Raw genomic sequence first — 16,810 nt, forward strand, 5'->3', positions numbered from 1 at the left:
ATGTGTTTGGACCAGTTCGATGATTTGAGACGAGTGCCTAAGAAACAGAGTTGTGGACACACGCTGTGTTTGGCCTGCTTCCGTGCCAACACAAACGCCTTCGGAACTTTTGAGTGTCCCTTCTGTTATGCAGAGACCGATTACGAGAGGCGGGGTTTGGAAGCTATCCAGCGCTGCAGGGAATTATACGCCCAACAACGTGAATCAAATGAAGATGTGACCGACTCTGCTCACGGACGTAGAGCACCATTCCAGATGGTGACCAAGAGTTACCTGGATGTTTACAAATACTCACGTCCAAGCAGTTCTATGCCTCTGAAGATTTGTAATGTAAGCAACAGATATTTAAATTCCACAGATGTTCAATCAGCAGCAGTGACCAGGGAACCCAGAGACAATAAGGTCCTTCACATGTCCCGTTCTTCAGTCAGCCGTATTAATGAGGATCTCCCGATGGCCAGCACTTCGAGTAGCCGTGTTAGTGAGGTTCTACCCGTGGCCAGCACTTCGAGTAGCCGTGTTAGTGAGGTTCTATCCGTGGCCAGCACTTCGAGTAGCCGTGTTAGTGAGGTTCTACCCGTGGCCAGCACTTCGAGTAGCCGTGTTAGTGAGGTTCTACCCGTGGCCAGCACTTCGAGTAGCCGTGTTAGTGAGGTTCTATCCGTGGCCAGCACTTCGAGTAGCCGTGTTAGTGAGGTTCTATCCGTGGCCAGCACTTCGAGCAGTCATGTCAATGAAGTTCTTCCTGCAGTGGAATTTGTAAGGCGCCGTGATACTAAGACAAATCCTTCATCGGGCAAATCAAATGAAGCTATTGTTCTTCCTCACAACACCCTGCTTCTCCCTGCTGAGTGCACTTCAACTGAAGATGAAGTCCCTCCTTCAGCACGCACCTCGAGTCCCCCCAACACCTTGCTTCTCCCTGCTGAGTGCACTTCAACTGAAGATGAAGTCCCTCCTTCAGCACGCACTTCGAGTCCCCCCAACACCCTGCTTCTCCCTGCTGAGTGCACTTCAACTGAAGATGAAGTCCCTCCTTCAGCACACACTTCGAGTCCCCCCAACACGTTGCCTGCAGAGGACACTTCGATTTCCCGTGAAACTATTGGTTTTTCTGCAACTTTCAATATAAGTAACATTTTAAGTCAAAAGGAAAGTGGTTGGTTGAATTCTCAGTTAAAGCCAATTATTTTAGTATAATTATTTTAGTATAATTATTTTAGTATAATTATACAATCGTCATGTTATCTACCAAGCAAACCAGTGTAAGTCTTTATCAATAAAATATGTAATCAATAATGGTTTTCATTATCTTACCCAGGTTTATTTAGTATATTTTCGTTATGTCTTGCTGTCTAATGTGTGATCTACAGTATCGTACGTATGGAAATATAAAGCCCACTGTGTGTGCGAAACGTTGTCAATAAGGGATCACGTACTGCATATGTGTTTATATTTCCATTGTGACGGTATTTTACACCATTTATTTCCATCGTACGTGTGACCTGCTGTTCTACATATCAGATATTCATTAGTTAGTTGTGACTTGTGTGAGGAAGCATCTTAGTGGTGATGGGTCAGAGGTGGAGCAGCGTCGTCACCTCTGACCTAACACTATACTGGAGTATATATGAGGAACCAAACCTTACACAAGACAACAAGGTTGGCCACCCTGGGTGGAAGGTTTGTCACTCTTGGTGGAGGGTTGGCCACCCTTGGTGGAAGGTTGGCCACCCTTGGTGGAAGGTTGGCCACCCTTGGTGGAAGGTTGGCCACCCTTGGTGGAAGGTTGGCCACCCTTGGTGGAAGGTTGGCAGTCCTGAGTGGAAGGTTGGCAGACCTGAGTGGAAGGTTGGTCACCCTGCTTGGAGGGTTGGCCACCCTGGGTGGAGGTCAGTGTCAGGTCATAGTCATATATTGTTGTTTATGATCATAATTACTGAGGACCACTGATGTGTGTGTATGTAATCACATCTTTGTGGTTGCAGGGGTCGAGTCTCATATCCTGGCTGAGACTCGAGTGTGCTATCATGTACCTGTTTCCCTCTTCTCCAGTTAATCATCTTTGTTGTGCAAGAATGGTATACAATACCGACAAAATGAAATTAGGACACATATGCAAAATCTGGGTATCTCTATTGTAGACGTTTCGCCATCCAGTGGCTTTATCAGTACAAATTCTAGAACATATTTTGAAGACGGTATTGTATACCATTCTTGCACAACTTGCAGACACTGTGACATGTAATCTTGATTCTGAGGACATCTACATAACCTTCTTCACGGCTTCGACAACTACTGCTACAACTAATCCATCATTTGGGTATGACCTATTTCCACTGGGGAACCCCGCCTACCAGTGACTATGTCCTCGTCTGCTACACGTCCCTTTCCACCTGACGTTTGTATATAAGCGCCAGGCTACTTGCCTATGTTCCCGAACCTCCACGACTATGGTGCTCTTCACACCAAGGCTGTATATAGTTCTACCGTCTTCAAATTATGTTCTAGAAAAACCATACCCCCGGCCGGGATTGAACCCGCGGTCATAGAGTCTCAAAACTCCAGCCCGTCGCGTTAGCCACTAGACCAGCTAGCCACAATAAGATTCATCCAACTAGGTATATTTCTACACCATAGGAAAGTTAGCACAGGCACCTCTGTGACCACAAATGCAAGTTTTTACAGACGAATCTCCAGCTAGCGTGGCCGTGACGAACTCTAGCTCAAGTCCCTTCACTGCCGTCAACATGACTGGCAACATGACGGGCTGGAGTTTTGAGACTCTATGACCGCGGGTTCAATCCCGGCCGGGGGTATGGTTTATTTGCAATCGTGTCATTACGATTTCTTGAGTTATGTTCTAGAATTTGTATTAATAAAGCGACTGGATGGCGAAACGTCTACAATTGAGATACCCAGATGGTGCACATGTGTCTTAATTTCATCAATCATCTTTGTATTTAACTTAAGCCACTGCTTGGCTGAACTTAAAAATAACATTACCCAGGTTTTGCACATGTTTCTAATTGCCAGTCACGGATGTACTACAAAGGTTATTCTGTTGATATTATTTTTTATTATCACACTGGCCGATTCCCACCAAGGCAGGGTGGCCCGAAAAAGAAAAACTTTCACCATCATTCACTCCATCACTGTCTTGCCAGAAGGGTGCTTTACACTACAGTTTTTAAACTGCAACATTAACACCCCTCCTTCAGAGTGCAGGCACTGTACTTCCCATCTCCAGGACTCAAGTCCGGCCTGCCGGTTTCCCTGAACCCCTTCATAAATGTTACTTTGCTCACACTCCAACAGCACGTCAAGTATTAAAAAACCATTTGTCTCCATTCACTCCTATCAAACACGCTCACGCACGCCTGCTGGAAGTCCAAGCCCCTCGCACACAAAACCTCCTTTACCCCCTCCCTCCAACCTTTCCTAGGCCGACCCCTACCCCGCCTTCCTTCCACTACAGACTGATACACTCTTGAAGTCATTCTGTTTCGCTCCATTCTCTCTACATGTCCGAACCACCTCAACAACCCTTCCTCAGCCCTCTGGACAACAGTTTTGGTAATCCCACACCTTCTCCTAACTTCCAAACTACGTTGATGTGTGCCTCAAATACAATGCTTGGCAGCATGCTCTCCCAGAGGTCCTTCGCCTTTAATGGGGTTTGCAGCCTTTCTCCGAGCCTGTACTCCTTTTCTGGTCGTCTTTATTCATCTCAACCACCCATTTCTCTCTCTCTCTTGCCTTATGACATCAGATCAGCGGCGGTAGGAGGGGTATCCCTCTATCCGAGCATGTCATCAGATCAGCGGTGGTGGTTGGGGTATTCAGCTACCCGAGGTATAGCATCAGATCAGCGGTGTAAGTTTATTCAGGTATGCACAAATACAGTTACATAGATTATCATACATAGCAGCAGTTAGAATGATAACAAATTCTCACTACAGGCAGCACACTCCACCAATATTCAAAACACTCAACCTACTCACCATACAAAACATCCATACTTATTACTGCACCTATTACATACATAGAACACTTAACTCTGATATTAACCCTCCCCTCAAACATCTCCTTGCCAACCTCAACAGAACACATGACCATAACACAAGGCACAGATCACTCTTTGATGTTCCTCGTGTCCATCTCACACTATGCAAAAACTCAATGCACATAAAAGACCCTAAAATCTGGAATTCATTACCTGTAAATATAAAAGAAACACTACCTGTTTATAAATTCAAGTCTCTTCTCAAAGATCACTTACTCACCCAAAACCAAATAAATACTGAATAACTGAACCTTATAAATTGTATATCTTAAATGTTTCTCACAATTATATCACATAAATGTTAAACCTAAAACCGAATCTAACTTTATTATTTTTTAAATACACTACCTAACAGAATCCTTCATATGACTGAATGCAACCATATGACCTGTCTTTGTAATACTCACTTGTGCTTTATAGTAATCTGTTTACATTAATGTTTTATCACTGATTTCATCATTGCTTAGTTAATTTTAAGTTAATTTTAAGCCAGCCCGTAATGCTATGCATAGTATAAGTGGCTTTGGCATGCTGCTCTTATCTGTATTTTTTTGTACCTCTGTATGTGTGCTCAAATTGGAAATAAATAAATAAATAAATAAAGATAACCCAAGAAAATCAGACAGTTTAGTTTAATATGTTTATTATGCACCCCATACCCATCCTGTGGGCGGTAGTCAAAAGATTACAGAGGTACATAATTGGTCCAGGGACTGGACTCCAAAGTTTTGATAGCTGAGCAAGTTACAGAGGTAATGAACTCACAATTTACAAAGGTAATGAACTCACAATTTACAAAGGTAATGAACTCACAATTTACAAAGGTAATGAACTCCAGGTAAGTCTGGTCACAATCATGACAAGTTACAAAGGTATTTACAGATTACAGAGGTACGTAATGGGTCCAAGGACTGGGCCCCCAAAGTTTTGATAGCTGAACTAGGTACAAAGGTAATGAGCTCATTGGGGTCCTAATATTTAGGACCCCACCTCAGCGGTGATAGGTGGGGTATCCAGTTACTCGAGGCATGGCATCAAAGCAGCGGTGGTAGGCGGGGCAGCCAAACACCTCCAAACAAATTACACTCAATCGAATTCTCGCGCAACATTCACTCGCCTCAAATTACACAAGATGGAATAAGTATTTCAAGTGTCATAGTGGTGATGAAAGTGCGTGAGGTCAACACTGCTTGCGACACCCAGAAGGGCAAGCAGGCGTAAAGATCTCCTGCCCTGAGGGCCAACTGTGCAACACCCTCTCTATGTTGGTCACACCCTATGCATTACACCACCTTGGGTGCTGGCACCATAAGACCTAGGACAACAGTGTCACAGTGCCTGGGACACTGGCATCACACCACCTAGGTCAATGACGCTCTCACCTAGCACTGTTATGAATCACTGTAATCTAACAGCTACCCAGGTTGATCATGTGTATCAACAGTCGTGAGTCAACTCATAAGAGAACAAGGTGTGATCAGCCTCCCTTGCACACAATTTTCAATATTCATATGGGTCTGGATCAATATTTTTTTGTACAGGATTACAGGAAAACAATGAAAAATATACTATATTTGCACTCCCAACTGAACTCATCAACAGTAAAATATACAGCAGTGGAATGAATTGTAACATAAATAGAGGAAACAGTTGAAGGCTCATAAGCCCACGTTCCACTGAACTATGTATTATTACTACTGCATTGCCATGTTGGTCTATCCTTGAGCTGGTAGCTGTGCAGCTGGGCTGTTTCTTGAAGCAAATCCAGCAGTGGGACTAGACACTGGGATGGGTTAGTAAGTTTTGTGGAGTGACCTATTAGGTCTTGTGCAACACTGGAACATACCAGGAATGGGACATCCGTACATGAACATGTTTTGAAGTGTGAGCAGACACCTACAGATGAACAGGCTTTGCAACATCATTAATTTCCATTTCAGACAAAAATACACACAACATATGAAGCTTGCTATCTCTGAAATATGAAGACTAATCCTCCTTAAGAAATAAACTCTATCACGTCTACTGCTAGCGGTAGACGTGATAGAAGTCACCTACTGCAACGCTTATGTTGACAATTATGACAATGTGAGGGTTATGGAATTTGATTAAGATGCCAAAGAACTGATCATTTCATAGAGACAAGAACACATGAGTGTATATAGTGGCTGAGGTGAGGTCCTTGAAGTGTAGGAAGGTCATGTCCACGGAGTGAGGTGAGGTAGTGTCAACTTTAGACAGGATCAGTTTGCGAAAACGTGGGAGATGATAATTGACCCGGAGTTTCGTGAAACAGTTAGCAGTGGCGATCATTGTTGATCCTAAGCAAAGCCTGTTTCGTCGGTCTGCTTCTTTAATAACTAACTTTGCTTCATGGAAGATCATCAAGTGGTTGCAAGTGTTAAGATGCACTGTGCAGGTGTTACTTATGTTGCCCTTCTGGCCTGCACATCTGTGTTCCCTGGGTATTGTGTTGAGAGCCAACATACCTGTATTTTCTGCGTGTTGTGTTAAAGTCCCTGTAGGTCTCCGCCACTTATTATTTCTCACAGCCTCCGCAAGGTATAGACACCTGCAGTAGAGACCGCCGGGTTTGTTGCCTTCTTGACTAAGTCCGTTATGGTATTGTAAACAATATTTGCGACTATGATGTTGTATTTGGCTAAGATGTTGGCTAGGTTACTGCTTGTTTCGCTAACCCCTAGTAGTTGTTAATGACAGAATCTGTTGCAATAATACGCAAAACTTTCCTCCTTTCGAGTTGGGTAATGAAGTGTTTCGGGTAATGTAGTTCCGTGATAACCTTGTAGATGTAGTCACAATCCTCTTTGGGGAACGTGACTGGGGAAGGGATCCTGTGAGCGCTCTAAAAAAAAAAAAATGATCCCTTGTTTTTTCGTATTGTCGTGATGGGACGCAGTACAGAAGGCCGTTTTTTAGCAGCAGGTTTTAGGTAAACCTTGAAATCACGTTTATTATCGTTTTCTTTTACTGATCATGATGTCCGGGAAAGGACGTGATCCTCTTCCATGTTAAACTTAATAGAGAATTCCATCAAGTTTATATAACTGAGTAGGTTAGTGATGTTCTGGAATCGATACAATATATATAACCCACTTACTGTGTCAGCATCATAATGTTTCTGTGCTTCAGCAATGGTCTGATAATGTTCCTGGAGAGTGAACATCTGGTGCTCTTATGTCTGGTAAGTGCAGTTAAAATGTATATACATGTGAAGTTTAAACCACACACCTTACTTGAAGTTCCGACGACGTCCATGGCGTTCCGTCAACGTCCTTGACGCTCCGTCAACGTCCTTGACACTCCGTCAACGTCCTTGACGCTCCGTCAACGTCCTTGACACTCCGTCAACGTCCTTGACACTCCGTCAACGTCCTTGACGCTCCGTCAACGTCCCTGACACTCCATTGACGTCCCTAACCTGACGTTCCATAGACGTCACCTTCGAGGTTCCTCGACAATTGAGTTCTTCCCCGGGGAGACACCACCAACGAGGCTGACGCAGCAGTAAACAAGACCAGAAAGTTTGCGGGCTGCCTCAGGCTACCTCCACTTGACACCGATGACTGAACCCGAGGAAAAAACCGGATTATTTATAGTTTTTCTTGGTGTGTGGCAACGCTACGCTTGCATTTATATAACTGGGTATTATAATGTGATATGTTTATTTATTAGAGTGAATATCCAGTGTGGGAACGCTAGTGCCAAACCACCAATGTTTCTGGTGAAATCCACGTGAGGATAAAACACTACTACAATAACACCAGTGGTCCCTCTGCCACAGTACTGAACCACATTAGCATTACCGGTCTCTCTGCCACAGCAATGTGTGGGTATTTCAGCTTTATGTGACCTAATCTGTACAAGCATCTCCGCGCCTTGATTCGACCTGACATGCCTCAGTACTCACGAGGAGCGATGACCTCTGCTCACACACACACACACACACACACACACACACACACACACACACACACACACACACACACACACACACACACACACACCTGAGGCCTCACACCTGGACAAACCACTTTCCATCTGACCACATTACCGCACAAACACACACACACACACACACAACCGGACTCAGATAATCAGACCCAATTACCATAAATCTCTGCCGTGTGCGGGTTACGCCCAAGAGCGGCCAACACTCTTGTAAACACTGACTAATGGAAAAGTGGCCGAGATATCACCAAGCAAGTAAAGGATAAGTGCTTTACATATCACTAAGTGCTGCATCATGTCATTTTCTCACTACCAATATATTTTTCTTTGTAATTTACTTGCCTAACTTGGCGCAGAAGGCCTACTGCAGTGCTCATCCAGTCTTATTTTTGGTTTAAATATAAATGTTCTTGTATACGGGAGAGATTATTTCAATAATAAACATCAGGGATGAATAAGTAACTTAATTTATAATGGCTACGGGGAGAATAAAAGAAAATACCAGGCATTCCGCAGAAGACAACCGCAGAGAAGACAGGTGTTAGAGACCGTGCAGACACAGATGTTAAGTCAGGTGATCAAGTGACGGGTTGTTTGGTTATCTTAAGTGTGTTGTTGGCGGACATGGTGGTAGTTGTGGTAGTGGTGGTAGTTGTGGTAGTGGTGGTAATTGTGGTAGTGCTAGTAGTTGTGGTAGTGATGGTAGTTGTGGTAGTGATGGTAGTTGTGGTAGTGATGGTAGTTGTGGTAGTGATGGTAGTTGTGGTAGTGATGGTAGTTGTGGTAGTGATGGTAGTTGTGGTAGTTGTGGTAGTTGTGGTAGTGATGGTAGTTGTGGTAGTGATGGTAGTTGTGGTAGTGATGGTAGTTGTGGTAGTTGTGGTAGTGATGGTAGTTGTGGTAGTGATGGTAGTTGTGGTAGTTGTGGTAGTGATGGTAGTTGTGGTAGTGATGGTAGTTGTGGTAGTGGTGGTAGTGATGGTAGTTGTGGTAGTGATGGTAGTTGTGGTAGTTGTGGTAGTGATGGCAGTTGTGGTAGTGATGGTAGTTGTGGTAGTGGTGGTAGTGATGGTAGTTGTGGTAGTGATGGTAGTTGTGGTAGTGGTGGTAGCCACCATAACAGTTCGTGCTTCAGGGCCACCATAACAGTTCGTGCTTCAGGGCCACCATAACAGTTCGTGCTTCAGGGCCACCATAACAGTTCGTGCTTCAGGGCCACCATAACAGTTCGTGCTTCAGGGCCACCATAACAGTTCGTGCTTCAGGGCCACCATAACAGTTCGTGCTTCAGGGCCACCATAACAGTTCGTGCTTCAGGGCCACCATAACAGTTCGTGCTTCAGGGCCACCATAACAGTTCAAGCTTCAGGACCACCATAACAGTTCAAGCTTCAGGGCCACCATACCAGTTCAAGCTTCAGGGACCCTATAACAGATCAAGCTTCAGGACCACCATAACAGTTCAAGCTTCAGGACCACCATAAGAGTTCAAGCTTCAGGGACCCTATAACAGATCAAGCTTCAGGACCACCATAACAGTTCAAGCTTCAGGGCCACCATAAGAGTTCAAGCTTCAGGGACCCTATAACAGATCAAGCTTCAGGACCACCGTAAGAGTTCAAGCTTCAGGACCACCATAACAGTTCAAGCTTCAGGGCCACCATAACAGTTCAAGCTTCAGGACCACCATAAGAGTTCAAGCTTCAGGGACCCTATAACAGATCAAGCTTCAGGGACCCTATAACAGATCAAGCTTCAGGGACCCTATAACAGTTCAAGCTTCAGGGACCCTATAACAGTTCAAGCTTCAGGGACCCTATAACAGTTCAAGCTTCAGGGACCCTATAACAGATCAAGCTTCAGGGACCCTATAACAGATCAAGTTTCAGGGACCCTATAACAGATCAAGCTTCAGGGACCCTATAACAGTTCAAGCTTCAGGGACCCTATAACAGTTCAAGCTTCAGGGACCCTATAACAGTTCAAGCTTCAGGGACCCTATAACAGATCAAGCTTCAGGGACCCTATAACAGTTCAAGCTTCAGGGACCCTATAACAGATCAAGCTTCAGGGACCCTATAACAGTTCAAGCTTCAGGGACCCTATAACAGTTCAAGCTTCAGGGACCCTATAACAGTTCAAGCTTCAGGGACCCTATAACAGTTCAAGCTTCAGGGGCCCTATAACAGATCAAGCTTCAGGGACCCTATAACAGTTCAAGCTTCAGGGACCCTATAACAGATCAAGCTTCAGGGACCCTATAACAGTTCAAGCTTCAGGGACCCTATAACAGATCAAGCTTCAGGGACCCTATAACAGATCAAGCTTCAGGGACCCTATAACAGATCAAGCTTCAGGGACCCTATAACAGATCAAGCTTCAGGGACCCTATAACAGATCAAGCTTCAGGGACCCTATAACAGTTCAAGCTTCAGGGACCCTATAACAGATCAAGCTTCAGGGACCCTATAACAGATCAAGCTTCAGGGACCCGATAACAGTTCAAGCTTCAGGGACCCTATAACAGATCAAGCTTCAGGGACCCTATAACAGTTCAAGCTTCAGGGACCCTATAACAGATCAAGCTTCAGGGACCCTATAACAGATCAAGCTTCAGGGACCCTATAACAGATCAAGCTTCAGGGACCCTATAACAGATCAAGCTTCAGGGGCCCCCAAAAACCACCACTCAGGAATATTTTAACACGTAAACTAGTAATTAAAGAACTCTCAGCGAGAGACTTACACTTGTCGCCGTGCATACAGTGAGACACATCCCTCAGTGTGTGTATTGTGATGTAGAGTACAGAATGCTGTCTCCCTGACCTTTTTTTTTTATTCACCGGTACGGAGGAACTCTTTAATTATACCTCATAAATTATATAAAACCCGAATAATTATGTAAGTGTATTTATGTAAGTGTTTCTTTAAGTCTATTTTTGGGGTCTAAAGCGGATTAATCTAATGTATATTATTCCTTATGAGAATAAATTCGTTCGGTATCGGCACTCGAACAGCCTTCTGAAACGAATTAAGTTCGTATACCGAGGTACGACTGTATTTATATATATTACACTGTGTTTATCATTCAGAACATTTTTCTAACCTTGAATATATTCGATGTAACATAACCGAACATGACCTAGCATTTTTTAATACAAATTAGAAAATAATGTACCCAATATATCACTGGTATAATAGCCAGCGGGTGAGAAGGACCACTGAAACAACAAAGACGTAATTATGACCAGAATACCACAGTTAGCCATGAGTTGTTAACGAGGGGAAACTTAACAAGATCTCCACAAAAATATGGAGTAAGTTAACAAAAAGTTTCTGAGGAAGATATTTCTACGTAATTATTTTTCCCACATGCGTGACCTTAACTATTTTACGACATATTAACTGGCAGCCTCGCCAGTACTGACACCAGTTGAAAATGAAGGGAAATACACTATAAGAACATAATTACTTTAAAACAGAAAAGTAAGCAAGTTTAATTAGGTACAATTACGCAGGTTTTTTAAGTTATTTGCATCGATACCATGCCTAACCCTTCTAGGGTAGGGTAGGTGCCTGAGCCCGAGCCTTTAGCTCATAAGACTGTCATTCCCATTTGCCCCCTTGTGGCGGGGATGGCAGACCAGAGAGGCCTAGCTTGTGGCTAGGCCTGGGGACAGTTGGTCCCAAAGATGAGGAGGTACTTGTACCTCCTCCCATGGGAGACTTAGGTCTCAGACACTCCCTAAAGAGGGAGCCAAGGCCGGGCCACCACTTGGAAAAGGCCCGGGCCGGGAGAATACCGGCTAATCTTTAACTAACTAACTAACTAAGTTATTTGCAATTGTTTTATACAGTGACATGTGTGTAAATTACCTAGGATAGCTAAAAAAATCACGACGAAGTGATTAATTAGGCTGGGTTATGGTTATTTCAATTGCAAAGTTAGTTTCTGTAAATAACTAAAACTTGGCACATATTGCGAATTCAGACACGTACACACAGTAGCGGCCAGTGAAGAGGCGGGGCCAGGAGCTATAACTTGACCCCTGCAACCACAACTAGGTGAGTACACACACCTGTGTATCTAACATATTGCAGCTTAGGTTGATTTATGAGGAAACAGGACAAGTGATCTTAGTTATATGATAACCCGCAACTGGAGCTTTTGGTCATCTGACCGAGGCCTTCCGCTGGCTTACCGATCCACCCCTTAAACAATTATTATTATTATTATTAAAGATTCACCGGTATTCTCCCGGCCCGGCCTTGGCTCCCTATCTAGGGAGTGTCTGAGACCTAAGTCTCCCATGGGAGGAGGTACAAGTACCCCCTCATCTTTGGGACCAACTGTCCCTAGGCCTAGCCACATTCCCCGCCCTCACGGGGCTCGTAGGGAGAAGCTAGGCCTCTCTGGTCTGCCATCAGCCCCGCCCCAAGGGGGCTAATGGCAGGCTGATCCCCCTTTAAACAATTTATTAGAGAGTAACCTAAATAAATATTCTTTTAAAAAATTATACCATTTTAAAGCTTTCGTTAAGTAATTATTATTATTATTATTATTATTATTATTATTATTATTATTATTATTATTATTATTATTATTATTATTATTACCTGATAAGACTGATAACACGTCAGGTGAGACCTGTAATAATACAGATGATAATAATAATTGTGGAAAATTGCATTTATCTGAATGTAACTAATTATGTACATAACAGTAAATGATAAGAAAGATAATTATTATTTATCAATGTTACATAGACAAGTAGGAATTTGGGACACCTAGGTCGCAAAAAATGTCCCCCTTCGATACCTACCACTGTCATATCCACAAGTTGCTCTGGACCTATTAATTAAATGAAATATACATACACCAGGAATACTGGTAAATATATAAATTTGTGGACTGTATATTAAAAAATTATTATATATAATTTCACATATACATAACAGAAGGAAAATATATCTTAATATCACTCACCAATTTGACTGGATATTAAGTTGTATCATACTCAGAAAAACATCACTAACTAAATTTATGAAAACACTGGCCAGAATTATACACAAATCTAGACAGCTTATCTAAGGTTCCTGGAGCTGTCTTGTCCAGTCGTCTGATATCTCAAGTTATGCAGGAATGCATGTCCAACAATTTCACCTCCTATTTGAGAGGTGTCAGCCCAATTTCAACCTCTAGAGCACGAAAATTCCTTCCCATCACACCAACGTTGTACACAATTCAAAACCAAGATGGCGAGTCTCGTCTGCCCAGACGCAGGCTTTCCGTTTTCTATGACATAAATATTATTAAATACAGTATGGCCATCTATTTACATATAAATACTGAATTTGTGGAAAATATATACAGTATTTTCCACACTGATGATAATTATCAAGTAATAATAATATACATGATGATGATGTAACTTTTTATCTGAGAAAAATCTTATTTTCTTGTTAAATAAAAGTTGAGAAATATTCTGTTACTTTGATGATTATATTGTAAAGTTATATTAATGTAATTAATGAAGTAAGAAGATGATATTAAGACCTCAGTTCTGAACACTGAACACTGTGAACACTGAACACTGTGAAAACTGTGAACACTGTGAACACCGAACACTGTGAACACTGAACACTGTGAACACTGTGAACACTGTGAACACTGAACACTGTGAACACTGTGAACACTGAACACTGTGAACACTGTGAACACTGTGAACACCGAACACTGTGAACACTGAACACTGTGAACACTGTGAACACTGTGAACACTGAACACTGTGAACACTGTGAACACTGAACACTGTGAACACTGAACACTGTGAACACTGTGAACACTGAACACTGTGAACACTGAGCACTGAACACTGTGAACACTGTGAACACTGTGAACACCGAACACTGTGAACACTGAACACTGTGAACACTGTGAACACTGTGAACACTGAACACTGTGAACACTGTGAACACTGAACACTGTGAACACTGTGAACACTGTGAACACCGAACACTGTGAACACTGAACACTGTGAACACTGTGAACACTGTGAACACTGAACACTGTGAACACTGTGAACACTGTGAACACCGAACACTGTGAACACTGAACACTGTGAACACTGTGAACACTGTGAACACTGTGAACACTGAACACTGTGAACACTGTGAACACTGAACACTGTGAACACTGTGAACACTGTGAACACCGAACACTGTGAACACTGAACACTGTGAACACTGTGAACACTGTGAACACTGAACACTGTGAACACTGTGAACACTGAACACTGTGAACACTGTGAACACTGTGAACACTGTGAACACTGAACACTGTGAACACTGAACACTGAACACTGTGAACACTGTGAACACTGTGAACACTGTGAACACTGAACACTGTGAACACTGAACACTGTGAACACAACACTGTGAACACTGAACACTGTGAACACTGTGAACACTGAACACTGTGAACACTGAACACTGTGAACACTGTGAACACTGAACACTGTGAACACTGTGAACACTGTGAACACTGTGAACACTGAACACTGTGAACACTGTGAGCACTGAACACTGCGAACACTGAACACCGTGAACACTGAACACTGTGGACACTGAACACTGTGGACACTGAACACTGTGGACACTGAACATTGTGGACACTGAACACTGTGGACACTGAACACTGTGGACACTGAACATTGTGGACACTGAACATTGTGGACACTGAACACTGTGGACACTGAACTCTGTGAACATTGAACACTGAGAACACTGTGAACACTGAACTCTGTGAACACTGTGAACACTGTGAATACTGAGAACACTGAACACTGAACGCTGAACACTGTGAACACTGTGAACACTGAACACTATGAACACTGAACACTGTGAACACTGAACACTGTGAACACTGAACACTGTGAACACTGAACACTGCGAACACTGAACACTGTGAACACTGCGAACACTGAACACTGAACACAACACTGTGAACACTGAACACTGTGAACACTGAACACTGTGAACACTGAACACCGTGAACACTGAACACCGTGAACACTGAACACTGTGAACACTGAACACTGTGAGCACTGTGAACACTGTGAACACTGAACACTGTGAACACTGAACACTGTGAACACTGTGAACACTGAACACTGTGAACATTGAACACTGTGAACACTGAACACTGTGAACACTGTGAACACTGAACACCGTGAACACTGAAACTGTGAACACTGAACACTGTGAGCACTGTGAACACTGAACACTGTGAACACTGAACACTGTGAACACTGAACACTGTGAACACTGAACACTGTGAACACTGTGAACACTGAACACTGTGAACACTGAACACTGTGAACACTGAACACTGAGCACTGTGAACACTGAACACTGAGCACTGTGAACACTGAACACTGAGCACTGTGAACACTGAACACTGAGCACTGTGAACACTGAACACTGAGCACTGTGAACACTGAACACTGAGCACTATGAACACTGAACACTGAGCACTGTGAACACTGAACACTGTGGTAATAAGACTAGGCACGACCTGACCTTAATTCTTCTCATTATTATTGTGTTATAACATCAGTATAGTTCACTTCACCGTAGAACAAACAAAGACACAGTAACAATTATGAACTTTACGCTTCTTAGGATGTACACTGGCCAATAAATATCACTTTTTATGTACCAAACACGTTTTTTTTTCTTTTGCATTTTGAGAATAAATATATATATACCTGTTTGAGAATGTATCGTTTCAGTTGAACAAGATTTTAAGTTCTGTTTCCAGTCTTTGAAATCACTGTACAGTATCAAATATTAAATAATTTTCGACCCTGTGGAACTGACATGTTTGTGTAGTAACTGGCTTAGTTATCCCAGGTACATTGAACATAAACCAATGCTCCATTGGTTTCATAGGGGGACATTTTGTCACCACTATACGTTTAGTTTGGTCTCAATAAACAACCTGGATCATTTAATATTCAAATACATGTTAGAAAAGATCCCCTAAACCGAAGTCAAGATTAACGAAGGTGTATCTCAGGGTCCACGAGCTTGTTACTGACAATGATTTTCAGATAACAGTGCATGACGTAGAGTTGCAGCTGGGTACTCTTGCAAGAACATCTGCAGCGGGTGTCTCGGCAGACAGATACGTCAACTACAAGGCGCTGGTGCGCCATTAAAACTGATTTTCCTTACGTTTATCTTGTTTTCCTTCCTGACAGCGTCTGTGATGTGAGTGACGAGTATATACGAGGATACCATTAAGATGTCGAAGCACTGGAAACGTCTACTAAGGTACATGGAGACCTGCAATGCTTGTTGATTTCTGGTGGATGTTGCAAGCAGACCAGACAATTAAGCGCTACACAACACCCAGCCAGGTTAAACAGTTTTAAAATGTTTGGTGTTTCTATGACATCTTACACACAAATTGGTTGGTTAATTAGGTTTAGAACCTATCAACACACTAGGAGCTTTAAGGTTTCACTTCATCTGTTCACCAAAGTCGTAAATACCTTAATTCCAAATATGGGCGTATAGCCATTAAAACAAATTCTAAGTGCACACGTAAACTGAGATATATATTGCTCCTGGTGTACGTGCACTGTTGCTCTCAGTGCACACGTAAACTGAGATATATATTGCTCCTAGTGCACGTGCACTGTTGCTCTCAGTGCACACACGCCAAGAGAGATATAATCGTCAGATTTTATATAATTAAACGTTAGT

The sequence above is a fragment of the Cherax quadricarinatus genome, chromosome 1 (genome assembly GCF_038502225.1).
Source record: "Cherax quadricarinatus isolate ZL_2023a chromosome 1, ASM3850222v1, whole genome shotgun sequence".
Lineage (NCBI taxonomy): Eukaryota > Metazoa > Arthropoda > Malacostraca > Decapoda > Parastacidae > Cherax > Cherax quadricarinatus.